Source organism: Cupressus sempervirens, chromosome 2 (assembly GCF_028749045.1).
Source record: "Cupressus sempervirens isolate cs-2001-9-10 chromosome 2, ASM2874904v1, whole genome shotgun sequence".
NCBI lineage: Eukaryota > Viridiplantae > Streptophyta > Pinopsida > Cupressales > Cupressaceae > Cupressus > Cupressus sempervirens.
The window spans coordinates 54,471,924-54,482,289 of record NC_143119.1 but is presented as its reverse complement, the minus strand read 5'-3'; positions in this window follow the sequence as shown (position 1 = coordinate 54,482,289).

The following is a 10,366-nucleotide window of genomic DNA, read 5'->3' as shown; positions in this document are numbered from 1 at the left end:
ACTTGTTGAACCACATCTTGATGACAACCTGATGTTTCACCATATGCTCAAAAGAAGTTATATGTTTCTCATCCATCTCCAAAAGATTCATGCTTGATTTGTACCCTTTTAGCATCTTTAGTGTACCCACTCATGAATTTCAAAATAGGAATCCTAAGGTTAAGTGGGAATACTAGCTCTTGTCCATAGACAAGTATATATGGAGATGTCCCTAAAGCATTCTTGACCCTGACTCTATCTATCCATAGGGCATATTTGAGTTGAGTATGCCAATCTTTTCGATTTTCCTTCAACAAATGTCTTATTACCATGATCAAGTTCTTATTTGTAGATTCAGCTACACCATTTCCTTACAGATAATAATTTGAGGAGAACTTTACAATAACCTAATTTTCCAGTGCCCATTGAGTAAGGAATATTGATGCAAAAGCTGATCCATTATCACACACTAGAAAGAATGGCATCCCAAATCTAGTAACAATGTGCTTTTCTAGCAAATCTATAACCACTTTTGCCATACAATGTTTGAAAGTTTCAGCTTTTGTCTATCCCATACAATAATTGATAGCTATAAGAACAAAAGTGTGTCATGTTGATGATGGTGGGTTTACTAGACCAATGAAATCTAGCCTCACTTTGCAAAGGGACATACCTCAAACACTAGTTGTAATGGTATTGTAGGATGTCTTTCTCAATTAGCACTAGTTTGAAAAATGTTGCAAGTATGTATATGTTCAAAAGTATCCATGAAAATTGTGGCCCATAAATAACCTAACCTTAAAATAATATGAGTCATATCCTCTTTGAACCATGCCATGTACCATACTTATCATGAAACTTTTGTAAAACTTATTTTACTTCTTCACATCCCAAGAAGTTTGGTAAATTCCTTCATAGTTCCTTTTGTATAATTTTTTTATCATGTAGCATGTAGGATTTATACTTCATTTTGAGTCCCCTATGTTGTGAACTATTCATCCAATCAGGGTACTAATTTTGCAAAAGATAGTAAACAATATCTTGGTCAATATCAATTTGAGATACTATATTCTTTTTCTGATCTTTCACCTTTGTTTCACCTTCAAATTAGAATTTCTTTTCATCCTCAATTTGGTTATCCACTATCATTTTTGATAATCCTTGGCCTCTTACCAATTCCATGGGTTGAATCTCTAAATCAAATTCTTGAAGGATTTCCATCCATTTTCCTCGCCTTTCACCTAGTTCATTTTGCATTAGTAACATCTTAATCATAGGATTAGACACAATTGCATATACCTTGCTCCTGAGTATATAATGGAAAAATTTCTTCATTTCTTTGATTAAAGAAAAATCCTATTTATCAAGGTTAGAATAATTAAATCAGCATTTTTCAAAGGGAAACTCATAAAAGCGATGGGCCTTTCATCTTCTTTATCCTTCTTCTACGCAAAAATCTTGGCACATGAATGTTCTAAAGAAAAAGAGTATTTTTTGAAAGGTAATCCATAATCTAGACTCACCAATACTGGGGCTATGGAAATGGCCACTTTGATATCCCCAAATGATTTCATAATCTCTAGAACCCATTCTATTTTTTCTCCTTTTTTGAGTAAATCATTAAGGGGGTGAACTATCTCTGCAAATCTACTTATAAACTTTCACACAAAATTCATCTTCCCAAAGAAAGATTTATGTTCCTTTCAACTATGAGGAGGTGACAACTTTAGAATGGCTTAAATTCTAGTTTTTCTTGAGAGATGATGTGGCCAAGGAGCTTTCCTTTAGTAACCACAAAAAAACACTTCTTGGGATTGATTGATATGTCATATTTATGACATCTATTGAATACCTCTCTCAAATCAACTATGTGAGTGCTTCAACCCTTTGAAAAGATAGTTAAGTCATCCATGTCAATGACTATATACTTATTTATTAACCCCTTAAAAGATTTTTCCATGGCTCATTGAAATGTATCCCTTGCATTAATCAGCCCAAAAGGCATTCTTTTGTAAGAAAAAGTCCCCAATTTAGTCATGAAGATCATATTTAGCCTATCCTCTTCATCAACCATTACCTGGTTATAACCTAAATATCCATCCAAGAAAGATATAATCTTGGAACCATTGAAAATTTGTAGAACTTTATCTAGTGAGGGAAAAGGGTAGTTCTTTTGAGATGCAAGGTTTAGGTTACAAAAATCCACACAAAGATGAATCTCTTTAGTCTTTTTCTGCACGAGAACCAAGTTAGCCACCCACATAGAATGACGAATGAGAAAGATGATCTTGGCATCAAGAAACTTCCTAACTTCCTTTATTATTAATGGTTTAATAATAGGATTAACATGTCTTTGCCTTTGATGAAAGGGTTTGGCATCTAGTTTTAATAAGATGTCATGCGTAATGATTTGAGGATCATAGGTTTTGAGCTCTTCATAACTCCAAGCAATGACATCCTTGTATTTTGTAATAAATTTGATCATTTCTTCCCTTTCTTGAGCATTGCACACCTTTCTAACCCTTACCATTTTATGATCTTCATCAGTTTCCAAATTATATGAATCACATTCCTTGATCCCTTTTCTTTGACCTTTTTTTTGTTAAGCATTGATTGATCATGATAAAAAATGTACTCCAACTCAACCATCCCCTTAGGAATAGTGTTGGTTTTCAAATTAAGAATCCCATCTTCATCTTCAAGTTCCTCATCTTCAACTTTGGCATCTCGAATGTCATCAATCTCTTACCCTTGAAAGTGGCCATTGCACATGATAAATTTGAGTATATATTAATCATCCTAGAAGACTTGGAAGTTTGTAATATTTTCTAGGATAGATAGGGAAACAACTAATTCTACCAAAAAAAATTCAATTTTGTTCTCTCAACTAGTGGTAATGTGCTAGCTAAAATGGTGAGGGCATCTGCTACCAAGTTTTTCCTCCTTGGAATGGAATTGATGTTGAAAGCTTCAAAATCATCCATTAGATCCCATACTCTTTTCTTGTAAGCAAGCAACCTCCTATTATTGCAAGAGTATTTCACTTGTTGCATAAAAAACTAAGAATCTCCCTCGATTATGAGAGTTGTGATTACTTTCTCCAGTGCAAAAAGAAGTACTTGGATCAATGCTTTATATGTTACACCATTATTAGTACATCTAAATTGCACTCAATATGTTTCATAGAATGACTTACCTTTTGGGTAGATTAACTCAAAAATTGTACCAACTCTTAATTTGATTGTCCAGATTAGATCTTCTTTGGGCTTTCTAGATTTATTCTTATTTTTCTTTAGCTTTTCCTTTACTTGGGGTTGAAAGGATTGTTTCTTGGGGATCCATTGTAATCTCTCACAAGGTGGACTTGATGATTTTCCATTGTTACCCCTTGATATGGGAAGTGTATGTTTGTCTTATTTGTCTTGAATTTCCCCAATTAGTTTTGTAATTTCATCCACTTTGGGTTTAGGATGAATGACTACTAAAGTGTTGTTGGATACAATTGATAATTTTGTATTGTCTTTGATGTTACACAAATGTCATATTAGTCATTAGATAGAGTCTACCGAGCTCAAATGATTTACAAAGAAATTTACAGTGTCTACTGAACGTTCTTGAACATAACAAAGAAAAGCTAATGTTTACTGAGCTCACTCGGTTATCAAAAGAAAAGTGGTAGAAAGTTAGCTTCTACTAAGCTCCCAAGGTTAACAAACAAAAGCTAATGTTTACCGAGCTCACTCGGTTATCAAAGGAAAAGTGGCAGAAAGTTAGCTTCTACCGAGCTACCAAGGTTAACAAAGAAAAGATAATGTTTACCAAGCTCACTCAGTTATCAAAGGAAAAGTGGTAGAAAGTTAGCTTCTACCAAGCTCCCAAGGTTAACAAAGAAAAGCTAATGTTTATCGATCTCACTCGGTTATCAAAGGAAAAGTGGTAGAAAGTTAGCTTCTACCGAGCTCCAAAGGTTAGTAAAAGAAGATCAGTGCTAACCGAGTTCACTCGGTTTTCAAAATATTTTTGTAGGGTTTGCAGTGTTTACCAAGCTTCACTTGGTTAAGACTAGAAAACCATGCTGAAGTAGTGGTTACTGAGCTGGGTCGGCCAGTGAAGGATTTTATTGTTTTAATATTAAGTTCAATTGTTCCATGCAGCTGACTGATGTAATGATTTTTTTAGTTGTTGTAACTTATATTTGAGCTAACTTGATAATCTGAATGGTATATATTTAGATGTTCAAGTCATGAATTAAAGTGTGAGTGAATATATAGATGAGTATGAAATAAGAAAATATTGAGCAAATCCTGATTAAGGATTTGATATCCTAGAGGAGCTACAAAGTTGTATTCGATCAGTAAGGATCCAATAAAGCAAAAAAGAGATCTGTAATCAGCAAAAGATACGTTGCATATCATTCAGGTCACCTCATTGTTGTTTTCTAATTATTGTAATAGTGAATCTAGAATCTCTTAGAGTTGGTTTAATAGCCATTTTGTAAATCCTCTAACAAAGTGATAGTTTAGTTGAATTGTTCTCAAGACCTCTAACCAGGCCACTCTTAACAGGGTGATTGAATCCTCTAACAAGGTCACTCCTAACAATGTGTTTTGTAACCTTTAATAGGGTTGGCTCCTAATAGGGCTCACTTCAAAAGAGTGAAAATTGGTGACTAGTTACTTGGTGGTTTTTCTCATATTGGGTTTTCAAATTAAATCTGGTGTCTCTTGTGTTCATTTATTTTAATCTTTCCAAGCATATTAATGACTATGAATGCTAGATAATCAATAATTAGTTAATCTAACAAGTTATAGTATTCCTACACTATTTATCGAGTATCAGCAATAAGTAAAGACATCTAAGGGATTTATTTTTGGAATTGAATTTTGTGGTAACTGATTCACTCCTCCCCTCTCAGTTACTTCATCTATATTTCAACAATTGGTATCAGAGCTTTTGGTGCTTGCAGGAGAAGATTTCAAGGATCTAAGCCAAAGATCAGGATATCTTATAAGAGGGAAATTCCAAGACTTAACAGGGACAATTTTTCAGCATGACAAGGGTTGATGAGACTTCATCTAGCTTCTATTGGAGATACAAGACTAAGATATCTTGATGAAAAATATGCAAAACCAGCTAGTACACTATCTGTCAATGATATTGCTGAAAAAAAGACCCACAATAGTATCATGATAGATATAGCATCTGCTCTAAGTTATGAAGAATTTGATGGCATCAAAGACTACAAATCTGCTTTTGAAATGTGAGAAAAGCTAAAAGAAATCTATGGAGGAGATGATAATGTAAGAAGAGCCAAAGCAAAAAGTTTGAGAGGACAATTTGATCAGATGAGGATGAGAGAGGATGAAAACATTGCAAAATATGTTGAAAGAGTCAAAGCATGTGTTAGTGCTATCAAAGCATCTGGAGGAGATATCAAGGAAGAGATAGTTATAAGTAAAGTTCTTAGAAATTTACTTCCCATCTATGCAATTAGAGTTTTGGCAATTCAAGAAAGAAGATGTGAAGCAAATCATAAGATAAATCTAGAGGCCATAGTTGGAAGATTAACTGCATTTGAACTAGACAACTTTGATAACTATGTTCCAGCTTCAAAAAACATTGAGTCAGCATTTGAAGCCAAGCTTTCACTCAAGGAGAAAAGTAAAAACAAAAAGGAATCTCAGTCAGAAAGTGAAGATGAATAAGACCAAAGTTTAGATAGTGATCTTGAAGTAATTGAAGCTCTACTAGCAAGGAAATACTCAAGAGGTAGAGGAAAATATAAAGGTAAAGTTCTTCTAATCTATTTTTCATGTGAAGAAGTTGGTCATATTGCTACTAGGTGCCCAAATAAGTAGAAAAAAGATGACAAGAAAGGTTACAAGTGCAATGGCAAGAAGGACTTCAAATCATTCAAGGATAAAGGTAAGAAAACATGTTTTATGGCTAAAGATTCTAATGATTCTAATGATGAAGAAGAAGATGAAATTGTCTACATTACTGTGAAAGATGAGTCTGATAATGATGAGGAAATGGCACTCATTTCTCATATGAGAAAAAATGATACATGGATCATAGATAGTGGTTGTTCTCATCACATGACTGGTGATAAAACTAAGTTTGAATACTTTGAAGGCTATGATGGTGGCAGTGTAAGATTTGGTAACAATGAACCTTACTGTATAAAAGGGAGAGGAAGAATCTCTCTAACCAAAGAACTTATATGTGATAATGCCTATTGGATAGAAGGACTAAAGCATAATTTTTTGAGTGTGGCACAACTACGCAATAATGGATTCAAAGTAGAATTCATGCATGGAAAAGTAAGACTGTTGGATGGCAAAGAAAAATTGATTGGATCAGGCGTTCAAACAAAAGGTAACTTATTTTATCTTGAACTTGGTGAATGTTCATGTTTTATTGCTCAAGTTGAAGAAAGTTGGTTATGGCATAAAAGGCTGTGTCATGTAAATTTTGATAACTTGGTAAAAATAAGAAAATTCAAGAAAGTGAGAGGCATTCCTAACATAAATAAACCTAAGGTTGGTCTATGTAAGAATTGTTAGATTGGTAAAATGGGAAAGAATAGTTTTAAAAGTAAAAACTATCAGTCTGAAGATATATTAGAAATTGTGCATACTAATTTATGTGGACCCATTAGAATTGAAAGCTATACTGGAGAAAAGTTCTTCATTCTTTTTATCGATGATTACTCAAGAATGATGACTGTCATGTATCTAAGGAACAAATCTAAAGAATTTGAGAAATTCAAATGGTATTTGGCCAGAGTAGAAAAGGAAACAAGAAAAATATTGAAATGCTTGAGGTTAGATAGAGGAGGAGAATTCATTTCACATGAGTTCAATAAATTTTGCATTGAAAGAGGAATCAAAAGACATGTATCAGCCCCTGGAACTCCTGAACAAAATAGAATAACTAAAAGGAGGAATAGACCTATCATGGATTGTGCAAGAACCTTAATGATTGAAAAGAACATTGCTATCAAATACTAGAAAGAAGCTATCAACATTGCAGTTCATACCTTGAATCGAGTATAGCTTAAAAAGGACTCATTCAAAACTCCCTATGAGCTATGGTATGGCTATAAACCTAATGTAAGTTATCTAAAAGTATTTGGAAGTAAATGTTACATTTTGAAAGAATCTAGAAAAGGAAAATTTGATGTAAAAGGTGATGAAGGAATATTTTTGGGATACTCTTGCAAAAGTAAAGCATATAGATGTTTGAACTTGTCTACTTACAAAGTTATAAAAAGTGCACATGTGAAAGTTGATGAGTTTGCAGAAAGGACTGAAGAAGAAAGCAAAAAGGAACTAGAAGATTATAGAAGGTTTGTTTTCACTGAACTTGATATAGTACCAATTAATCAAAAATCTTCTACTCCTGAGTCATTAGTAATCGAGTTACAGGTAGTTCAAATTGAGCTACAGCAACTTGAGTTACATTTAGATGCTACCAAGAAAGTGTCTATCAAGTTTGAAGGACCCGAGCCAATATCTACCGAGCCAAAGCCTAAAATTGAAGTACAAGAGGATAATAATGAAATTCTTTCAAAAGGCAAGGAATCTGTATTAGCAAAATATGTCAAGAGACATCATTCAGTAGATTAGATCATTGGAGACAAATTTGAAGGAACCATGACAAGAAGCAAGTTGAAAGGTACTTGTTTACTTGCTGATTTTGAACTTAGAAATATTAATGATGCATTGGAAAATGATAGTTGGATTGAGGCTATGAATGAAGAGATAGAACATATAGATAAAAAAAAGACATGGACTCTTGTACCTAGGCCTAAAGATAAAAATGTGATTGGAACTAAGTGGGTATTCAGAAACAAGTTGGATGAAGATAGTAAGGTATCAAGAAACAAAGCAAGACTAGTATGAAAAGGTTATGCTCAAGAAGAAGGAATAGACTATGGAGAAACTTTTTCTCCTATTGCAAGATTGGAAGGAGTCAGAACCTTACTAGCATATGCTGCACATAAAGGATTCAAATTTTATCAGATGGATGTCAAGTCAGCATTCCTCAATGGTATACTAGATGAAGAGGTTTACATTGAACAACCTAAATGTTTTGTTGATCCAGATAAGAAGAACATGGTTTGCAAATTACACAAGGCATTGTATGGTCTAAAACAAGCCCCTAGAGCATGGTATGAAAGATTGCATAACTATCTTATTTAGATTGGTCTTCAAAGAACTAATGATAATAGTAGCTTTTATATAAAGGAAGGATCAGATAATAAGATTTTTTTGGCAAAAATATTTGTAGATGATATTGTTTTCACAGGGAATGATGATCTATGGAAAGAATTTTTAGAGAAAATGAACAAGGAATTTGAAATGTCTATGTTTGGTGAAATCAAATTCTTTGTTGGTCTTCAAATTTAGTAAAATAAAAATGGTATCTACATCACTCAATCAAAATACATCAAGGAGATATTGAAAATTTTTGGTATGGAAGATTGTAAACCAGTTGGGACTCCTATGTGTACTGGATTAAAATTCACCAAGGAAGATGAATCAAAGGAAGTAGATCAAACATTGTAAAGATCTATGATTGGAAAGTTGTAGTATGTAGTTCATACTAGTATAGATATTGCTCTTGCAATTGGTATTGTAGCAAGATTTTCAGCAAAACCAAGAGAAAATCACATGATGGCAATCAAAAGAATAATGAGATATTTGAAAGGAACTAAAGATTATGGTTTATGGTACAAACTTGGAGGCAATCTAGATTTGAAAGTGTTTACTGATGCTAATTGGGCAGGAAAACTTGATGACAGAAAAAGTACAAGTGGAGGAGCATTCTTTCTTGGAAAAAGGTTGGTTTCATGGACAAGAAAAAAGCAAAATTGTACATCTCAATCTATAGCAAAGGCAGAGTATGTTGTTGTAGCAGTAAATTGTTCTAATATTGTTTGGTTTAAATAGTTGTTGGGAGGCATGAAATTAGAAATCAAAGAACCAGTTGTTATGTTCTGTGATAATACAAGTGCAATCAACATATCTTAGAATCCAGTGATGCATTCCAAACCAAGCACATTGCAATAAAATATCATTTTGCTAGAGAATTGGTGCAAGACAAAGAGATTAGATTGGAATATATTCATACAAAGGAACAAATTTCTGACATATTCACAAAGCCATTACCTAAGGATGCATTCTTGTATCTAAGAGGTAAGTTAGGGGTCACTCCCCTATCTGAAGTTCACTAAAAAGAAGTTTTAGTGATGCATCAATGCATACCAAGTTGAAGATCTATTAGTTGATGCAACATAACCAGGCAATATTGCATATGAATCAATACTAAAGGTACATTCAAATCCATTTGAGCTGTGTTGTCAAAGAGCGAGAGTTTTACTGTCATATCTTTCTGAAATTTGTTTGAAAGGAAGAAGTTTGCTTTGAGAAGAATATGTTTTTCCTCACAAAAGGAGATTACTAAAAGAGGGAGATTTTTCTATCTAATAAAGAAAGTTGTTCTAAAAGCAAAAGGCTTGTTAGACTTGTTTTCAATTTCATTCTGCTATGACATGTTGTGTTGCCATCGATGCCAAAGAGGGAGATTGTTGGATACAATTGTTAATTGTGTATTGTCTTTGATGTTACACAAATGTCATATTAGTCATTAGATAGAGTCTACTGAGCTCAAATGATCTGCAAAGCAATTTATAGTGTCTACCAAATGTTCCTAAACATAACAAAGAAAAGCTAATATTTACTGAGCTCACTCGATTATCAAAGGAAAAGTGGAAAAGTGGCAGAAAGTTAGCTTCTACCGAGCTCCCAAGGTTAACAAAGAAAAGCTAATGTTTACCAAGCTCACTCGGTTATCAAAGGAAAAGTGGCAAAAAGTTAGCTTCTACCAAGCTCCCAAGGTTAACAAAGAAAAGCTAATGTTTATCGAGCTCACTCGGTTATCAAAGGAAAAGTGGTAGAAAGTTAGCTTCTATCGAGCTCCCAAGGTTAACAAAGAAAAGCTAATGTTTATTGAGCTCACTCGGTTATCAAAGGAAAAGTTGTAGAGATTTAGCTTTTACCGAGCTCCAAAGGTCAGTAAAGGAAGATCAGTGCTAACTGAGTTCACTTAGTCTTCAAAAGATTTCTGCAGGGTTTGCAATGTTTACCAATCTTCACTTGGTTAACACTAGAAAACCATGCTAGAGCAGTTGTTACCGAGCTGGGTCGACCAGCGAAGGATTTTATTGTTTTAATATTAAGTTCAATTGTTCCATGTAGCCGACTGATGTAATGATTCTTTTAGTTGTTGTAACTTATATTTAAGCCAACTTGATAATCTGAAAGGTATATATTTAGATGTTCAAGTCATGAATTAAAGTGTGAGTGAATATATGGATGAG